The 18,865-nt window shown below is 37.4% G+C and overlaps 1 long non-coding RNA gene across 1 annotated transcript in view; it reads right to left on the bottom strand.

Annotated features, from left to right (window-relative positions):
* Nucleotides 1-1,853: 1,853 nt before the first annotated feature.
* The window catches only part of LOC124627704 (uncharacterized), a 28,839-nt gene continuing 11,827 nt past the window's right edge, over nt 1,854-18,865 (bottom strand). The window contains exons 2-3 of the long non-coding RNA XR_006982187.2: nt 14,928-15,018; nt 1,854-2,032 (exon numbers count right to left, since the gene is read on the bottom strand). This is a non-coding gene — a long non-coding RNA (uncharacterized LOC124627704). The remainder of the gene's footprint in view (nt 2,033-14,927; nt 15,019-18,865) is intronic.

Genomic DNA, 18,865 nt, shown 5'->3' with positions numbered 1-18,865 from the left:
CACCATTACTTCAAGATAATTTGTTTTTACATTTAACAGTATTGTGTACAATATTATAGAGTGTAATTATAATTTTCTCCAGATTAGAAACAGTAATGTTTGCATAGCTCAGGTATTGTTTTTGTAGGAGGCTATTATAATTCACCATGAAGTACTGAGGTGCCTTGATCTAAAAATGAACTTTAAAAACAAGGGGAAGGGATCGAGGACGGTAACATGACAAGAGGCTGCAATCTAATTCAGCCAGAGCCAGACTGTCAGGGCTAATTAGACGTGATTGTGAAAGTGCGCCTCGGAGCCGAAAAATTTAATTTGCTATTGATTTGCTACTTAAATGCCTCACGTCCATTCTTATCATTATTACATGGAAGCCACACTGCCAATATGTAGAGAGACCAGACACATCAAAGAACAAGTCCAGGCACAGGGTGCTTTCTTTAGCAGAAATCAGCATGAACATCGTATTAATCCTTATTATCAACCTGACTTCTGAATCTGACACTAAGCATGTCAGTGGTACATGTATAATGTGAAGCAAGGGAACAAGCTGATTAACATTCATCTAAATTTAATTTGAATGCGCGTGAACCTGCTTCTGTGGAGGACCTCAGAATATCCCACAAATTACATTCCTTTACTCCAACAGCATGAGTAAGAGGCAATACATTTATTTAAATTAATGGGGGAGTGCGCTGAATGCATCTCACAAATTAACCTCACAAATAATCTCACAAATCCATTTTTAGATATTCCAAAAAAAAAAAAAAAAGAAAGAAAGAAAGAAAGAAAGAAAGAAAGAAAGAAAGAAAGAAAGAAAGAAAGAAAAGTGTAAATGCACCATGAAAATTAAGATGTTAATTAAGATGGCAGCTAGGAACATGGTCTCTCAGACTATATAATTCAATAAATATGATTCAAAATATACATGTTATTATTCATGTATATATAAAACATTCAAACTTTCTGGAAATTCTGCATTAGACAACATATTGACAAATTACTCCAGGTTATGCTTTACTAAAAATGGGCACAAAGCTTTTATGCTGTATCTTTCTGACCCTTTAACAATGACAAACAAAGTTAGTTTACATGCACTGGTTAGTTTAGCTGAAGTGAATTAATGTTTAAGAGATCACGCTATCACACAAGTGAGGCAATAAGTTCTAACCTGAATTGATATCCCCTCATATTTTCATATTATCTTATCAACTAATCCCCCTAAGTGGAAGCACTAATTAGGTATTCTGTCTCACAACCTGGAGTGAGTTCGACTAGTCAAAGATGCTGCTATTAATGCTATTAACCCTTTCATTCATAAATGATTAGAAATCTTATCAAGATTTTTTTTTTTTTTTAATTTTTCAAAATATTGAACTGTCCATGTGTAGAAACCATGCAGAAAAGGCAAAGGCTCCAAACTAAATAAGTATATTCACATTGGCTAACTTAGCTAAAACCATAAACATATATCTAATTCAATATAATGTGTCAGTTTTCCTAGACACGTCACAATTTTTCTCTCCCTTAAACCAGTATTTTGATGATGAGGTTGACCAGCTTTGTGACTTGATAAGCACCCCTGCCCTCCTCCTCCTCCTCATACTCCATTTCTACTGACATTTGCAGAATATAAAAATCTAAACCACAACAAGGAAGCTAACACTGACAAACTGGGTTTATGATTTGTTGGGCAAGCAATAACGGCACGCTGACGTATATTTTAAATTGTTGAATGGTGTTTATTGAGCGACTAGGAGGCACTGGAGGAGGAAGTGGGTGTGCGAGAGCAGAGGAAGTGTTTTAAGAAAGTGAGTAATGCTTGAGTGGCCGTGAATTAAAATTAGTGGCATAAATTGATTGCTATAAAGAAGGCTGGAAGACTGGAAGGATGACCTACCTGTTACTGAGTCCTAAAGATTTCCCATTGTCCAGAATCACATGCAGCTCCTGCTCAATCTTCAAAGCCCAGACACACATCGTTCTTTTATGACTGATCACTGGGACAGACCTCTTTTCCCAGTAATAAACACTCCTGCAAGCATGCAAACATATAACTGTTAATACATAATCGTTTATTATTCTAAATAAGACTAAATAACAGCTCAGAAAAAAATGTATGTCCAATTAACTGTTTTGCATGAATCAAACTATCATAAAATATTATAAAGAGTTATGTGCTATATAGAATTTATCATTTGATTATTAAACTTTGGACAATTGAAAAAGTTATTTACGAGGTCTAATTTAAATCTAGAAAAACAAAATTAGGTTAGGTTCATATTAAGTGATTAAATATTATAAATTAATGTGTATAATATCTCCTCATAGTGTGAACAGAGTGCAGATTCTTTTATTTATTTATTAGTTTGTTTGCTTCTTTCTTTCTTTGTTTTTACACAATTACAGCACCCTGAAAATTTGAATAATTATGACAAAAGTAATGTTTTGTGATATCTGCCCAGGTGAGAATAACAGGACTTAGTCTCTTCCTGTCCTGTCTAACAAGGTTGGAGACACTAGCAGAGAGATCTTGGTCCACACTTCTATGCAGAACATTTTGAGTTCCTATATATTTTTAGGTTTGTGCATGTGGACTTCCCTCTTTAATAAAAACTACATTTTGAGAAAGTTTATACAAACACTTCCCAAAAACAACAACAATTTAGAAATTAGTCGACTTAGCCTGCATGTTTTATGAATTAAAAGTCAGAGTAACAGGTCATCCTCTGATATCAGACATGGAATGACATCATGGAGCTATTTAATTGCATCTTGGAGCTTGTTTAGTGATATCAATCCTCTGTTTTAAATAGAAGAATGTGTAAATAATCTGCATAATACTGATATGAATACTAAAGTTCAGCAGGATTTGAGACCTAACTCTTAATAAGCAAAAAAGTATGCAACTTACACAACACAATACAGACTACTTCTTTTCTTGCACTCCAAATAAATAAATAAAAACTATACAATTCAAACTTTTCACCATGTGTGTACGTGTGTATCTGTCTCAGGAGCATGAAACTGCTAGTGTAAAAGCACTACAGTATTTGTTGTCAGAGCTGAGGTCACTAGACCAGTATTGACCTTTGCAGGCCTATTTCAGTGATGGGCATTTGTCACTCTGTGGAGGCCAATGTGCAGTAATAGATTATTGACCATCACACAAGTCTCATCTCACCATGTGATCCGAGGCCTGCTGCTTTCTTTATTACTACAGAGGAAGCCTCGAGCCATGGAGAAAGAAGCACCTCATCCACATTTCACACCTCAAATGCTGAATTACACAGATAACGCACAGTGTAAGGTAAAGGAGAGAACACTGCTGAAACATGGCTGTTCGTTTCGGCATGAGTAATGCTCTCTCTGCCACCACATGTAATTGTGCTTTACACTAATACATGGAGGGGAAAACAATATTCCATTTTCGCTTCAGTTTAAAGGTAAATCAGATGCCAAACAGAGTATGTAAATAAAAATACAATACAAACTCGCTGTTTCAAAGTAAAAGATGAAGCCCAAAAAAGTGCAATGATCTGCTCCCTATTGTGGGTCTTTTTTGGCACAGTCTGGAATTTTTAATTGTATGATAATTCATCTCAGAGCTCTAATTTACCCCCTACCGCTTGCTTTATATGTTGGACCATTTTGTGAACCATTCTCCAGAATGTTAAATGAGCCACCAGTTTTTAAAAAAAAAAAAAAAAAAAAAAACCTGTCTCCGAGCGAAAGCACATAATTATGGGCATATTTGTTAGCTTTTTGTCAACACTAAAACCTTTGGGCAAATGAGTGTTCATATGGGGCAGTTTCTGTTCTGAGAAAAGTTTCAACTTTAATGTTCTTCAGTCTCACGATTTAACATTATATTGATGAAAACTACTTGATTTTTTTGGAAATGAGACAGAATTCAAGTCTGTCTCATTGTTATAACTAAAATCTCTAAGCATGAATAACATAACAAAAAAATAAATATGCTGCTGTTGTGTATTCCTTATGCAAATAAAAATCAAAAAATGAGTGGCAGCTTGTGGGTTTGTGGCAAATGAGCCACTGCTCCCACTGTCCATAGCAGTATCATATTTTTGATGTGGCACTCCAGGCCTGCAATATGTCCCTGCGCCCCTGCACTGTCTAATAACTACCCGCTGTTCTGAGTCTGTGGCCCTGTCTGTCAAACATCAGGGACATTTAGTATTATTTTACCATTGCTTATTTAACCACAGGAGGCCTATTAATTTCACCAGGCTCCATTCTCTCCAGAGGCTATGTACGTACAGCAGGAAGCCTATTTTTTCCAATATATTTACATCTCTGGTCAATGAATAATGGATCAATAGACCTAACAAATAACTAACTTTCTAAAATAAATATGTATAATTGAAAAAGCAGCCAGAAAAGAAAATGAGAGACTTTAACCCAAGATCCCCAAAGCAATATGTGCATCCATAAAACTGATCGTTAATAATGAATATTAAAATCATGTCAGAAATATTAGTAAATGTGTCTCAGTGATTTATTTTACGCTCAGCATGCCCAGGTTGCATATTGCTGAAGAGAGGCAGCAGTCAGGTGAATCTGGGCTATTCTTGGCATCGTTCCAAGCATGTCTGACCCTTTGGGTGAACTACATCCTCATCTATAGTGCCAGGCTAATGGAGGTTTATTTCCTATTGGATGCTATATTCTCCTGGCACAGATCAGCCCGGTCTGACTGGCTATGGAGGCAGTGCCAACAGAAAACATCATAGAATATTAACCCTTTTTGTTGTTTGGCATCAGCACCAGATGGTGCAGCACATCGGAGCACGGTAACAGCTGTCAATTTCAAGGTACTGCCTCTAGTGGAGTCTTTTTTACTCGCAGGGAGCAGGAGTGGAATTTTTTTTTTTTAAACATAATAACTTAAAGTAAATTACACCTTTTTATTTGTGCAGAAAAACAGCTGAATTCCCTACTGTAAAAAAAAAAAAAAAAACTACAGAGATGTATCAGCAGCACATGTAGACATGTCGACACTGGTTGTGTGTTAGAGGGGAGAATTCAGTGGAGGCTTGCCCTCCCTCCTGAGAGCGCATGAAAAAACACACACACACACACACACACACACACACACACACACACACTCAGAATAAACACTGAGTTCTGCTCCCTCGAGTCACTGCTGACTCCTTTTAAATTAAAACTGAGTCTTCCAAATAAATTCCTCATTGCGGGGCCTCAAAGCACAGGAAAGTTGCATTTCACCCAAACGGTGGCTTGGGAATTGTCCTCCTAACCCACTCCTGATTCTTTGATTTACATGATAAAAGCAGAGGCTCGGCAAACTGGCCCTGGAGCAGCGCTGCTTCTCATTTATTCATTTCTTTACCAACATCACTTTCTTTCCATCCGAGGCGACTGAGGAAATCATAGGACCAATTTAGATTCGGTTTAACATACTCTCGGGGAGAGGGGAGAGGGAATTGCCTGTGTGCAGTGTCTCAGTTTCCACTCACACCTGGCAGCTCAGTACAACTCCACGAGAGGGAAAAAAAAAACTAGAGAGCGCACAACACTGCGTGAGCTGTCACTCAGGGTTTGACAAAAATGCTACCACTTTGTTGCTTTAAATTTAGATTATCCCTTTGCTTTGTGACAAAAACCCTGCAGCTTTAAAGCCAATTCACAACATAGGAAGACAGTATGAACCCAGTTGCTGATACCTGATCACACGTCACATGGCTCAATTGCATACCTGATTTCAGTGCACTTCGACACACACTGCTTGATTCTAATCTAACACTCAAAAACACATTGAATTGCAAAAGCAAAGTTTCACATAAATGGATTACATCAACTGCGCACATGAAGTAAATCGATTGAGAACTGACCTGGGAACTCTCGCATCATGACTCTCACTGTAATGGCAGTGCGCTTTATAAACCTGTGTGTCTCTGCGCTCCTCAGCAAACTCTACAGATCTCTGTACAACTGGCCTAATTCTGCAACTCAGAAGTCATAAAATATAACATCATTTTCTTCTCAAAACATAAGCATTTTCATTTTACGAGGTTCCAGAATTAATAACCTGAAGTAACTGGCAGAGGAAACAGAAGACTCGACTGTGTTTGATGTATAGTAATTAAGGAAAATTAGATACCACAAGGTCTCTTAATGTCTCTAAGCACTGAAATTGACTGAAGTCCAAATATTAGGCTCTCGGGGAAGGACTGCTTTACAAAGTAATAGAAAACCTATTTCTTTCGATGAGGACAAACAATAGAGCTGAAAAGAGCAGCATATCATTTACATAAAAATTGTCATTGAGTTTTAATTTTGAAAATTAGCATAGTTTACTGTTCATGTTCTCAATACAGCCTACTTAGCTCTCCCTTCATTTATCTTAAATGGTATCCTCCCCCAGAAAGATTAATGGAAGTTGGAATCAAACAAAATGGCTCCCAGGGGGTGGACGACTGTTTGTTATTCATGTTGGTCTGAAAACGGCAACAGTAAATCCTCTAAGTTGTTGTTAAGCTGAGGGTATTACCATATGTGTGCCATTTCCACAGAGTGACAGCCCCCCTGGATCAACTGGGGACTATTGATCCAGCAGCACTCCATTTCAAGTTAATTGTGCTTGAAATGAGGTGCACACTCCCAAGCATACCTTTGTTTGAAAGGTGGTTATTTATTTTTATTTGTCCGGATATTCATATCTGAGAAAAGGAAATATTCCATATTATATTTCCGTCCATTAAAAATGGCAGTGATTAGCGTACTTAAAACTGTCAATATGCTGAACATCTATATTAAACAGTTTTTAAAAGTTCAATCAAAATAATAATCACAAACATATACAGATACAGCAATTACGATTTAGGATATAATGTAGAACTTCCTACTCAGTGGGAAATGAAAAAAGAAGAAATACAGTCTAGAAGTTCCACATTACAAACCATTTCTGAGCTGAGCGAAGCAAACAAGTCATGTTTAAAGAGCAGTACAATGTGCAGTCACGTATACAACACTTCCTGGGGATTTTCTCCTCCGAACCAGTTTCACATTAATTCCTGATCAGAATGAAATGCGCCTGCTATACAAACCTCATCCAGTCGAGTGAAACTTGACTACTCGGAGCATATAAGTCAAAGCTTTGCGCACTGTATAATCACTGTCATCATTAAGGTCAAAGCCGATTAGCGTATGTGACACATGCGAGGATGTGTACCCTCCACTTCTGACAAGACACACGGAAACAGGAAGCGTAAAGGAGTAGTAAAGCAAAGCTCTCTAACATTAGTTAAAAAGACAGGGGGAGAAAGTGGTGGGAGAAAGAGGGGAGGGGGAAAAAAACAGGATAAGCTCAGTTACAGAACAAACAGTGGTGTTCTCTTGGATTAGAGTCCTAAGTGGCTGCTGCTTGGTAATCCCCACAGAGAGATGGCAGTGAATAGAAGGGAAATGAGAGTGGATATAAAAGAGAGAAATGACAAAATATGACTCGCTCCTCAAGAATGATAGTGTTTCACATCAGGCACACTGAGCCTCAAAACACATATTTCCAAGTAATTGCAATTACTCTATGAAGCTGAAGGTTTCAGGGTCTAAAACAATATTAGATCTAATATATATATATATATATATTAAGTAAATAAATACATTTTTTAAAAGGGTGTAATGGATCACATTAAATGGACAGGCATATTGAGATCCCCTTTATTAGTCGGATCTAGTCTCTTAAAATCCATTTAAAATCAACTGAGTTAACACGTATATAATCTGATTTCAAATCCACCATGAAAAACTTAACCAGTAGCCTTTGCCCCCTGGTCCTTTTTCCTGCAGCTCAAAGCCATGCCAAGCAAAGAGTGGTAAAACTAGCAGGTCCTGCACAGTGCTGAGTAAAAAGAAAAGCTCTTACTCTCTACAGTTCTGATTTCTTCGGTTTTTGTGCATCTCTCATACTTTCAGAAATTAAAACAAAATCTAAGATAAAACAAAGACAACCTGAGTAAACACAAAATACAGTTTTTAAAATGATAATGTTATTTATTAAAGCAAAAAAGTTATCCAATACCAACTGGGCCTGTGTGAAAATGTATTTGCCCCCGTAGTTACTAATTCCCCAAATATATGAAACTGCATTCATAATGGGGTTCAGCTGGACTAGACAGACCCAGGCCTGATTACTGCAAACCCTGTTCAATCAAATCAACACTTAAATAGAACTTTTTCAACAGCATGAAGTTGGTTAAAAGGTCTTACCCAGTAACACACTATGCTAAAATTGAAAGAAATTCCAGAAATGATGAGGCAGAAGGTGACTGAAATACATCAGCCTGGGAAGGGTTCTTTGTCTCTGGGACTCCAAAGAACCACCATGAGAACCATAATCTCCAAATGGAAAAACTCGGCACAGTAGTGAACCTTCCCAGAAGTGGCCGACCTGCCAAAATTTCTCCAAGCGCACAGCAATGACTCATCCAGGAAGTCACAAAATATCCAAGGACAACATCAAATAACCTACAGGACTCTCTTGCATAAATAAAGGTCAGTGTTCATGACTCCACTATCAGAAAGACACTGGGCAAAAATGGCTTCCATGGAAGAGTGGCGAGGTGAAAACCTCTGCTAACCCAGAAGAACATTAAGGCTCATCTGAATCTTGTCAAAACACAGGGGTCCCGTTACATCTGGTGTAAACCAAACAAAGAATTCCACAAAAAGAACATCATACCTACAGTCAAGCATGGTGGTGGAAGTGTGATGGTGTGGGGTTGCTTTGCTGCTTCAGGGTCTGGGCAACTTGCAATAATTGAGGGAAACATGAATTCTGCTCTCTACCAAATCCTAAAAGAGAATTAGGGCTGATTATGGCCAAAATGATAATCACGATTATTTTGATCAATATTGAGATCACGATTATTTATCCGGATTATTCATTGATTTTAGGGACAACATATTTTTATTGCACTTTCACATTTAAATAAACAGACCACTGCTTTCACCTCCAAGTTGTGCTACATTCCTGCTAATGTACAAATCTTTGCATCAAATTAGACTGGTCCTTAAAGTGCATCATCTCGTAGAAGCAAAACATAAATATAATTGTAGCCAAAATATAGGATAAGTAAAAAGAAATATGCCATCAAAAAAAATGAAAATATACAACCAAATAAAAACAATTCAAGCGAATACAGAAAATGCAATAGCAGTGTTTACAGGAGGAGAGACGCAGCCAAATCACCCAATAGAGTGACACATCGATGATATCGTTTTGTACCGGAACCCGGAAGTTTGCATCACACCGGTTACTTCACAAAACCCCAATAGGATTTTCCCATAGGCTTTTGGATTATTGCAAAATATAAGCTCTGTGATCAACAAAAGTTTACAATACTAGCACATTTTGTCCATCAAGATAATTTTCACAAATGACCACAACTTTGATGAAGTTGGAAGGTTAAATACGATTGGCAGAATTAAAAAGCTAACCATATGCTATAAAAGAACTACACCGTGGTCGCTCGACTTCAACTTCACCATCACCAAGCTTCAAGAACTTTTCCAAGCTTGATTTAAAACATTTTCCATAATAGGGATTTACTCTGTGGATAAATCTTCATCCACGTTTTTTGGGGAGAACTGTGCACAGCATACCTGAACCAGTTTATCTGCAAATACTTTTCCTGTTCAGCGTGATGACGTTTAATGCCCCCGACAATGTCTGTAGTGCCATTTTGCAATATGTTAGCAATCGCCTTTTCCAATACACGTAAAATCTTTAAAAGAAATCACGAATGGGGTGTTACTGGTGTATTTTATGTCATAGAATAAAACATGAAAATATTTTGAGCTTGTGTTCACCACAGACCTTATTTCAGTTTTTTAACAAAAATCCCATAAAATCCAAAAAAAAACCAAAAAACATTGATTTGGGACGATGGAACCCAAAGAGCTAAAATGCTACCTCATTTCTGGGTTTTGGCATGCAAAATGACATCATCTCTGTACCACTCTATAGTGACTGGCTGTAAGTTTAAGAAGCGCTTGATTTGATAAGCAGCAGAGTTTCTGGGAGCGGGGGACGAACTTTAATCGTCAATATCGTAGTGTTCATGTAATCGTGGGCAATCAAAATCTTAATCGAGATCAATATTCTATTAATTGTGCAGCCTTAAGGAGAATGTCTGGTCTGCAGTCCATCAATTGAAACTCAAGCGGAACTGGATTATGCAGCAAGACAATGATCCAAATCATAGGAGTAAATCCTAGTCCTAGAAGTAAGTGAAAGACTGATCTCCAGTTATTGGAAGAGTTTGGTTGCAGTTATTGCTGCTAAAGGTGGCACAACCAGATTTTAGGTTTAAGGGGCAATTAGTTTTTCACATGAGTGATAGGTGTTGGATAACTTTTTTTGCTTCAATAAAAAATAATAAATAAAACTGTATTGTGTGTTTACTCAGGTTACCTTTGTTTTATGTTGTATTTCCTTTGAAGATCTAAAACTATTTCGTATGCGATATACACAAAAACAGAATAAATACTTTTTCACAGCACTGTACGTCATGTACTTCAAGAGAGATCAAATGCTCAACGTTGAATTATTTGGAGTATGTAATGTACATAATAATGCGTAACAACCAGAGCAAATAATGACATGTAATTGATTACAAAAATGGATTACATTATTGTAAATAGATTTAACATTCATATGCAAGCCTACATTTACACTTTACATCACCTACAGGTTAGAAAGTATATTATTTTGAATTCTAAACCAACCCTCAGAGTAAAAAAAAAAAAAAAAAAAAAAAGCAGTGAGCAAAGCTGAACAACTTTAAAGCTAGCTAGGGCAAAGCGCTAAGACAAAATCCCAAAACCCCAAAAGCCATAGGGAATCACACATGTAAGAGATGAGCAGGCAGAGTGTGTTTTGTATTAGAGAGGAACGAGGGGTGTCTGTTGGCAGCTAAATCCCTGTTTGTGGGGTTGGTGGAGCTCACTGCTGGAGGCACTCTGCTCTGTGCCCCCAGCACACATGGCCTGACATGGTCAGGGTCATGCCTGAGTGCCTCATCCTGCCTTCCATTTACAGATGCTCCCCCAATCGCTCTCTCTCTCTCTATCTCTCTCTCTCCCTCTCTCTCTCACACACAAACACACACACACACTCTCAGCTGGGGCAACTGGGGGATAAACAGCAAGAGAGCACAGATTCACACTGGGCAGCTACACTGGCCAGGAGGATGTGCTCATTTTGAGAAAAGAAAATTTATGTAGTTTATAATTGGGACTAGAACTGGTAGAGGATGTGGAAAATGTTTCAAAAAGCCAACAACATGGTATACATTAAGCTCCTCTTGTTTTCTATGCTGATATAAACTGAGAACCATTTCTCTATATATGAAACTACGGAAAATTCAAGAGCATTTAGAGCAACCTAACTGTAATACATTTTAAGGTTCCAGAAAATTATTAACAAAAATTCAACATACATAATGACTTAAATTATTCCAAAATATAAACACAATTCACGCTGAAGAGATGCAGCAAATTCATGTGTGCAATGTTAGGAAATGAAATACATTTCCTGGGCTAAAATTAGAAATTTACTTGACTGTTAAAAAAAATTAATTAATTTTTTTTTTAAAAAGTGTAATGTTTTATTTGACATGCTGTTTACCATTTAATACAAACTTTTAATAAGGTCTACCAGCTGCTTCCATCTCCAGTGGTGCATTATGAAAATACTGATGTTGGCCCTGAATTACATCTGTGTTCTTTTCCTGTCTGAAACCCATTAACATGTAAAGTACTGCAAGAGCAAGGTTTGATAACACTTCATGCATTAACATACAAGGGAGGGCTGTGCATCCTTGCTTTTCAAACACCAAACGCTCCCGAGTGCCAAACTGTATCAGCAGAATCTTGCAAATCAGAGCTGCTTTGTCTGCTTCCTGATGGGACCCCCCTTCACTCCTCTCCTGACAGCTGACCGTATTGCAGTTAGCCTATCACTGATTAATAAAAATCTCCATTCTCCCAACCACCACCCAACTAAAACATATACACTGTCAGCAAGCAAACCTTCCAGCCTGGCTACAATAGCACTGAGTGGTGAACGTCGCTCCTTAAGTGAGTACCAGTGTTTATTTAATTTGTAAAACCCCAACCACCAAAAAAATGCTTAATCGCTTAATCGACCAAAGCAATTAGTAGCCAATCTCCTGAGGATTTTGCTTTGCCCCTAAACATTACACAATGGTTTATGTCAAAGGATTTGTCACCTCCTCTCTGAGGCCTTCTTGGCTTCGCAAAAATATACAATAGCAAAGAAAGAAAGAAAGAAAAAAAAACATCCTCCAATCCTCCGCTGAGGATTTGAGAACTTATATAACTCCCAATTATCAAAACTTCTCCAGGCAGCCTCACAGCCCTCTGCTCTGTTTATATGACTCACAAAATAGCTAATACTCAACTGTGTATAATGCCAGTGTGGCCACATGACTGCAGCAAAGGCTCTCGTGCTTTCTGCCCCACTGAGTCAGGCATAATGGGTGTCTTGAAGGCTCCAGGCTCAGGCCAGCAATGCTAACAAAGCCTCGGTGGCTTGCAGGGAAGAGCATGTCTTCAAGCAACTTGCCAAAAACTCATTTTCAGGAGCACTCAGGGATTTCTGCAGGATACATGGTAGCGCCATGACATGTCTGGCTTTAGATATCATGGCATAAGGAGGATTTGGAGGATGCAGCGTGTGTAAAGAACCAATCTAAATGATGTGAGATAAATATTAATTTCATATTTAATGGTAAGTTTCAGATCATTTAAAGACTTTTTTTTTTTTTTTTTAGATCAGACTGAAAATTCTTCGCCTTTGGAGAAAAATCATCAGTAGAGTTCAAATATAAAATACTTTAAGACATTTAACATATATTTGAGTTGGGAATATCATCTGGTATCACCTCCCACAGCTAAAGCAAACTGCTTGCACAGCTGATGAAGCACTTTTGTCTAAAACGTCATTTCTCTTGAAACTATGTGTACTACACTTCATTATATACATATACTGGTCTAAAAGGGCTAATAAATACCGAATACTAAATTCCAAATTTATTTAAAATTTATTTAATTCAATTTACCATGTCAAACAGCTGCCATTTTCTACTGGTGTCATATCATGTACACCTGTCTTAAAACTGAAATGACATCTGTATGAAACATTTTCTGTATAAATTAAGTGAGAAAAAGGATTGGAAGTGGGACATTCTACTTTATAGAGTCTGCTCTGTCTCACTGACCAAGTCTCCTTCACTTTGTATCTTTGTTTCTTGCTCGCTCTCGCTCTCTCTCTTTCTCTCTCTCTCAAGGCTTGACTCTTGTCTAGGCCAGCATTAATGTACCTGTTTACCTCATGGGTGGTCTTGAGCCGGGCTCAAATAAAGCCCCCTTTCCTGCAGATCTAAGTGTAGAGTAGCTGCTAATCCGATTTCAGGAAACAGCCGAGTCGCCCTCTAGCTTCCCAGCTTATTTCTACACCAGGGACCAAAATGGAGGGATAGTGCATCATTCAGCAAATATTCAAAGGCAGACTTTAGGACCACCTAACCTGTGGCTTTTATTGCCCACCCCATAATGAGGGGGGGAATATTACCTTTTCACTGCCTGTGCTTTCTTAAATACGTTCTGCCCTCACAGGGACATTACAGTGGCCAAATATAATGCCGGGTTTCATGGAGTCCAGGCTTATCTGGCCTTGGAAAGTATGTGAGACATGCCAATGAACAAAGGGCCATCTCTCCGCCAGCAAGCCGGGTGAGGGGATCTCTTTCAGTGGCCACAGATTGCCCTGTGTTCCCTTAATTGACAGACCTAGGCCGGCTGGGACAGAAATGACATGCAGCTGCCCCTGGCCCAGCACATGCAGGTAGACCACATTTCAGCAGGGAAATAGTCTCTAATCCTCTATTCTGCATGTGAGTCCTCTACTCTAGCAATACATGCTTGCCTTTGCACACACACAGTCAAGACAAGGAAAAATTACATTTTTACCATGCATCCGGCCACGTCATACAATTCACAGTTAAATCTCACATGCAAAGAAATGCTGTAGAGCAAAGATGCCTTCAAAATAATGAAATTAACGTTTCTACATTTTAAAAAATGATATACTACCGTAAAGAGCAGTAAACAGTAGTAAATGAAACAAAGTCAATATTTGGTGTGACAAAAAAATAAAAATAAAAATACTATAGTCTCCGGTACATTTAGTGCAGTTGTATAAGTAAATGAGCTGTATGTTTTATTGAGCATCTTGCAGAACCAGTCACAGTTCTTCTGGAGACTTTGACTGTCACACTTTCTTTTTATTTTTGCAGCAAAATCCAGCAGCCTTCATTGTGGTTTTTTGTCTGAAAAATGTCTCCTATGTAATATACTGCTTTCTTTACTGACATACAAACATTTTTCTATAACATTTAATTTTGTGCTGGAAAACTAATGTTTGGGTATCTAAAATGTTTTTTGTACTGACTCGATAATGTAGAAGTCATAAAAAAACAAATCTATAACAAAGTTTGTACTAAAAAAAATATTTAGTACATATATACATATATTATATATACATATATATAAATAATAGTTATATATATATATATATATATATATATATATATATATATATATATATATATATATATATAGATAGATAGATAGATATGTGTGTGTGTGTGTGTGTGTGTGTGTGTGTGTGTGTGTGTGTGTGTGTGTGTGTGTGTGAAAATTGTATAAATGCTATCATTATGTACAAAAGACTTATCCAAAAGCAGCATCTCCAACTACAACAACTATAAAGTACTCATATATGTGCAGACTTTAATTTAAAAAAAACACCACAGTAGTGTTAGAAAGACTTCGTGGCACGCTCTGGCGGAGTAACTCACGTTCTCTTTTCTCGCACCTGTTCTGGGGAAAGCATGGCCTCAGCTGGTCAAAGTCAGGCAATGCAGAATGTTTTATCAAGCAAGCTCCACACTGAAAAACAAAATGACAAGATATTTTTAGAAAAAGGTAAAAATTCAATAGAACTGATTAAAATAACATGAACATTTCAAAATCCAAAACACCGATATTATTTCATACCTAAAATACGTATGTAAATCAAATAACTGCATAAATCATTATAAATGAATTTTTAAAAAATTATTTAAAAACGTATTTTTTATTTTCAGATGTAAATTTAAGTTGCCTTCGTTATGAATTAATTTAACATAGTTGACACCCAAAAAGCTCATAAGCAATTCAGGGAGGAAATGATAGCATTGGGGAATGTGAGTAGACCGACTGCCAATGATTAAAAATAATAGCATAAAATCCTATTATGGGCACAAGGCCAATATTTTCATTTACATTTCCTGCATCATGTTTTTGTAGCCCAAATGCATGACTTTTCATGCTACCAACACACAGCCTATTTTTGTTATTTAATTACTTTGCTGTGTGGAACCAAGCCAAACAAAACTATTAGCGCATGTATTATTATTTATAAATGCAGAAAAAGAAAAAAAAACTCTGATGTGCACTAAATAGTGCATGTCCATACACATCATTTGCCAGCTGACACCATCTTTTTCCAGCGTAGGCCAGTGTGCATGTACCCTGATATACAGTATGCAATGGCATCAGAAGACAAGAGTGTCACTTCTGATCCCTAGTGTACTGTCAGATGTCAGCAGACCCGGGGGAGTTTGCTTTCAGCAGGGAATACATTCGGCCATACGGCATCTGTCGCTGCCGCTCAAATCAGCTTCCAAACCGCTGAGCATCACCCACACCAGACCAAGCCAGCGCTGCCACTAATGCAACTCATGGTCACATTAAATAAGCTTTTCAGAATTATTTGAGATATGACAAGTCATTGTTTGCTTTGGACTTGTCAGGAGTTATTTTTATTTATTGCTGGATCAGCTATAACGTCACTACTTCCTTAGATAAGTGAAAAAGTTCATTATATTTTTTAAAAGTTGTGTTTTCTCTTAAAGTGTTTTTAATTAATAAATGTAAAATGGACTGATGCCTTGAAAAGTTCACTGCAAGCTCACATGACATGCTCCAGTCAAGACTGCAGTGCACTATCCATTCCTAAATACTCCAGATAGTGAGTGTACTTGACGTGGGGCCAAGCAGACTAAGGAGGGCCACACAGCGGCGGTAACTCCAGCCCTAGAGAGAGGGCGAGATAAGAGAGTCCCATCTCAACCCTGCCTCATCGTTACCTGAGGAACGTTGCCGAGTCAATAAAAGCCCTCTTGTGTCTGTCAGAGCTCTTTCAGTGCTCCGTTTGATGGCCCATCATCCCGCTGCTGCTTGCTGATGACCTTGATCCCACACTTAGCCCAGTGCAGCAAGAGCCCATAAACATGGCCTAAAGAGTCCAAGCTCTCAGCTTCCTAACAGCCCTGTATGTTACAAACAAAGGTAAATAACACATGGCTGTGAATGTGAGGGGGCCGTCTGCTCTCAAAAGATGCCTTAAGGGACTACGTTTACATTACCAGCACCTTAAAATAGCAATGACAGAAAAAATCTACAGCAGTTCTACTATACTATAGGAGAAATCTAGCCTATGTTTATTACATGGATTGTGTAGGGCGTCAAAGAAAAGAAAAAATTCTTTAGTGATACATATCTCAAATTTAATGGAACTTTTTGTTTTAATGGAAATCAACATACTGTTTGTAAATGATGTGCTGGGAAACTATTGAATGAAATAATAATGTGCAAACACTAAAAATATAAAGTGTCCAAAAATCAATATCATTAAATGTTGTATATCGTACCAATAATTTAAAATGCAGGAGGGTAGATCTGTTTTCTCTCAGTCTGTTTACTAAAGAGCACAAATCTCCTGAGTGAGTCCTAGCTTTGTGAAGAGGTATCGTGTCTTCTCTACTGGCTCCTGCAGTCCTCTTAGAGGAGTGACGTTTGTCTGAAGAACATAAAATGTTATTGCAAGTTCAGTGGAGCCCTTACTGTGACAACAACAATAGTCGTCACCAGTAAAGAGACTGTGGCTCCAGCACGGGCCAGTGAAACTAAAAGAACATAATGGAGATGCAGTAATAACATGGCCCTGACAAATAACGGCAAAGTCAAACGGATCTTTAGGGTGTGCCAATACTGACAAAGAGCAACGATAATTAAAAAGGAGCTTTTTAGATAATATTTATAGAAACATTTTGTATCCTAACTCAATAATAATATAATATTAAAATAATAATATAATAATTATAATGTGCACAGAGTTAGGAGAAGAGATGCATGCTCGGTTTAAATCAAGAGCATTATTAGATTTTTAACTACAATTGACTTACTAAAAACAATTTGTTCTTGAATAAAAAAAATATATACAGTACTGTGCCCCTTAGTCACCCGATTTCTTTTAGTACAAACTTTGTTACGGATTTTTATTTTACGACTTCTACATTATAGAGTCAGTATAAAAATAATTTTAGATTTCAAATCAATAGATTCCCAGCACAAAATGAAATGTTACAGAAAATTGTTTGTATGTCAGTAAATAAAGCAGTATATTACGTAAGAGACATTTTTCAGACAAAAAAACACAATGAAGGCTGCTGGATTTTGCTGCAAAAATAAGGAGCAAGTGTGACAGTCAAAGTCTCCAGGAGAACCGTGGCTGCTTCTGCAAGATGCTCAAAAAAAACGTACAGCTCATTTCCTTATAAAACTGCACTAAATGTCCTGGAGACTACCTTTTTTTAAAGCAAATGTTCGTCACACCAAATATTGAGTTTGTTTAATTTATTACTGTTTACTGCTCTTTATAGTAATTTTGTTTAAATGTACAAAACATTTCATTTCATTATTTTTGAAGGCATCTTTGCTCTACAGCATTTCTTTGCATGTGCCTACAATTTTTGTACAGCGCTGTATATGTTAATGCTGTATGATTTTGCTTTCTAATGAATAGTACCAAAACACCTGCTCTAGCCTTTCTCAAGTCCGTGAACAAAGTATTATCCCTACTCAATGCCAAATTCAGTTCATATTCATCTCATCCTGGCAATGTGCTGCACTTGTATGAATTATTTCACACAATAGCTTAACACTCAGTCAGAGTTTCACACTCCTACTTTACACCTCTTATGACCAACATACTGTAAGTGAATTAACAGTAACAGGAGTTACACCCTCTATTTGAATGCTATAAATTAAAAAAAGGCATTTTAGAATAAATACTACTACTATAACTACTACTATTACTATGAAAAATAATAATAACAATAATAAAGAAATATCAACCATTATAACTACTTATCAAGATATACCTACACCTCAGTGGTAGTAAGCTGCACTGCAAGCTATAAACACATCCATGCATTACTGAGTGCTTCTTGATACCCGTGCTCATCACTATAATTTTCCAACTATTGGCCACTGATTGCATTTCAGCCCAGAGGTGAACATTACATGCTCACTTAGCACCTGAGATCACGCAGGCCGCTGTGTCTTCCCCTCCAGTGAGTACTTGGCAAAGCCAGACTCTGTGAACTCAACACACACCATGCAACATCGACCACAGACAGCCTCCAGTGAGTGAGAGATTCTGCTAACAAATTGTTTGTGGGGTAAATACACAAAGCCTTTTACTGCATTCAAATATGACAGTCTGACTCACTGTGCATTCAGGGGGGAAAAACAACAATGAAAAAAAAAAAAAAAACCCACAAATAAAACAATATTAATTACACTAATAAAACCTGGTAATAATTATGGGTTTGGGCAAATTGTACTGCATTAGAGTGCAGTTAGTGTGTCTGAGAGGTGTTTTGTGTATTCACAGGCAGTGAATGACTTA

The sequence above is a fragment of the Ictalurus punctatus genome, chromosome 3 (genome assembly GCF_001660625.3).
Source record: "Ictalurus punctatus breed USDA103 chromosome 3, Coco_2.0, whole genome shotgun sequence".
NCBI classification, from domain to species: domain Eukaryota; kingdom Metazoa; phylum Chordata; class Actinopteri; order Siluriformes; family Ictaluridae; genus Ictalurus; species Ictalurus punctatus.
The sequence above is the reverse complement of the archived record's forward strand: the minus strand, read 5'-3'. Positions and strand labels throughout refer to the sequence as shown.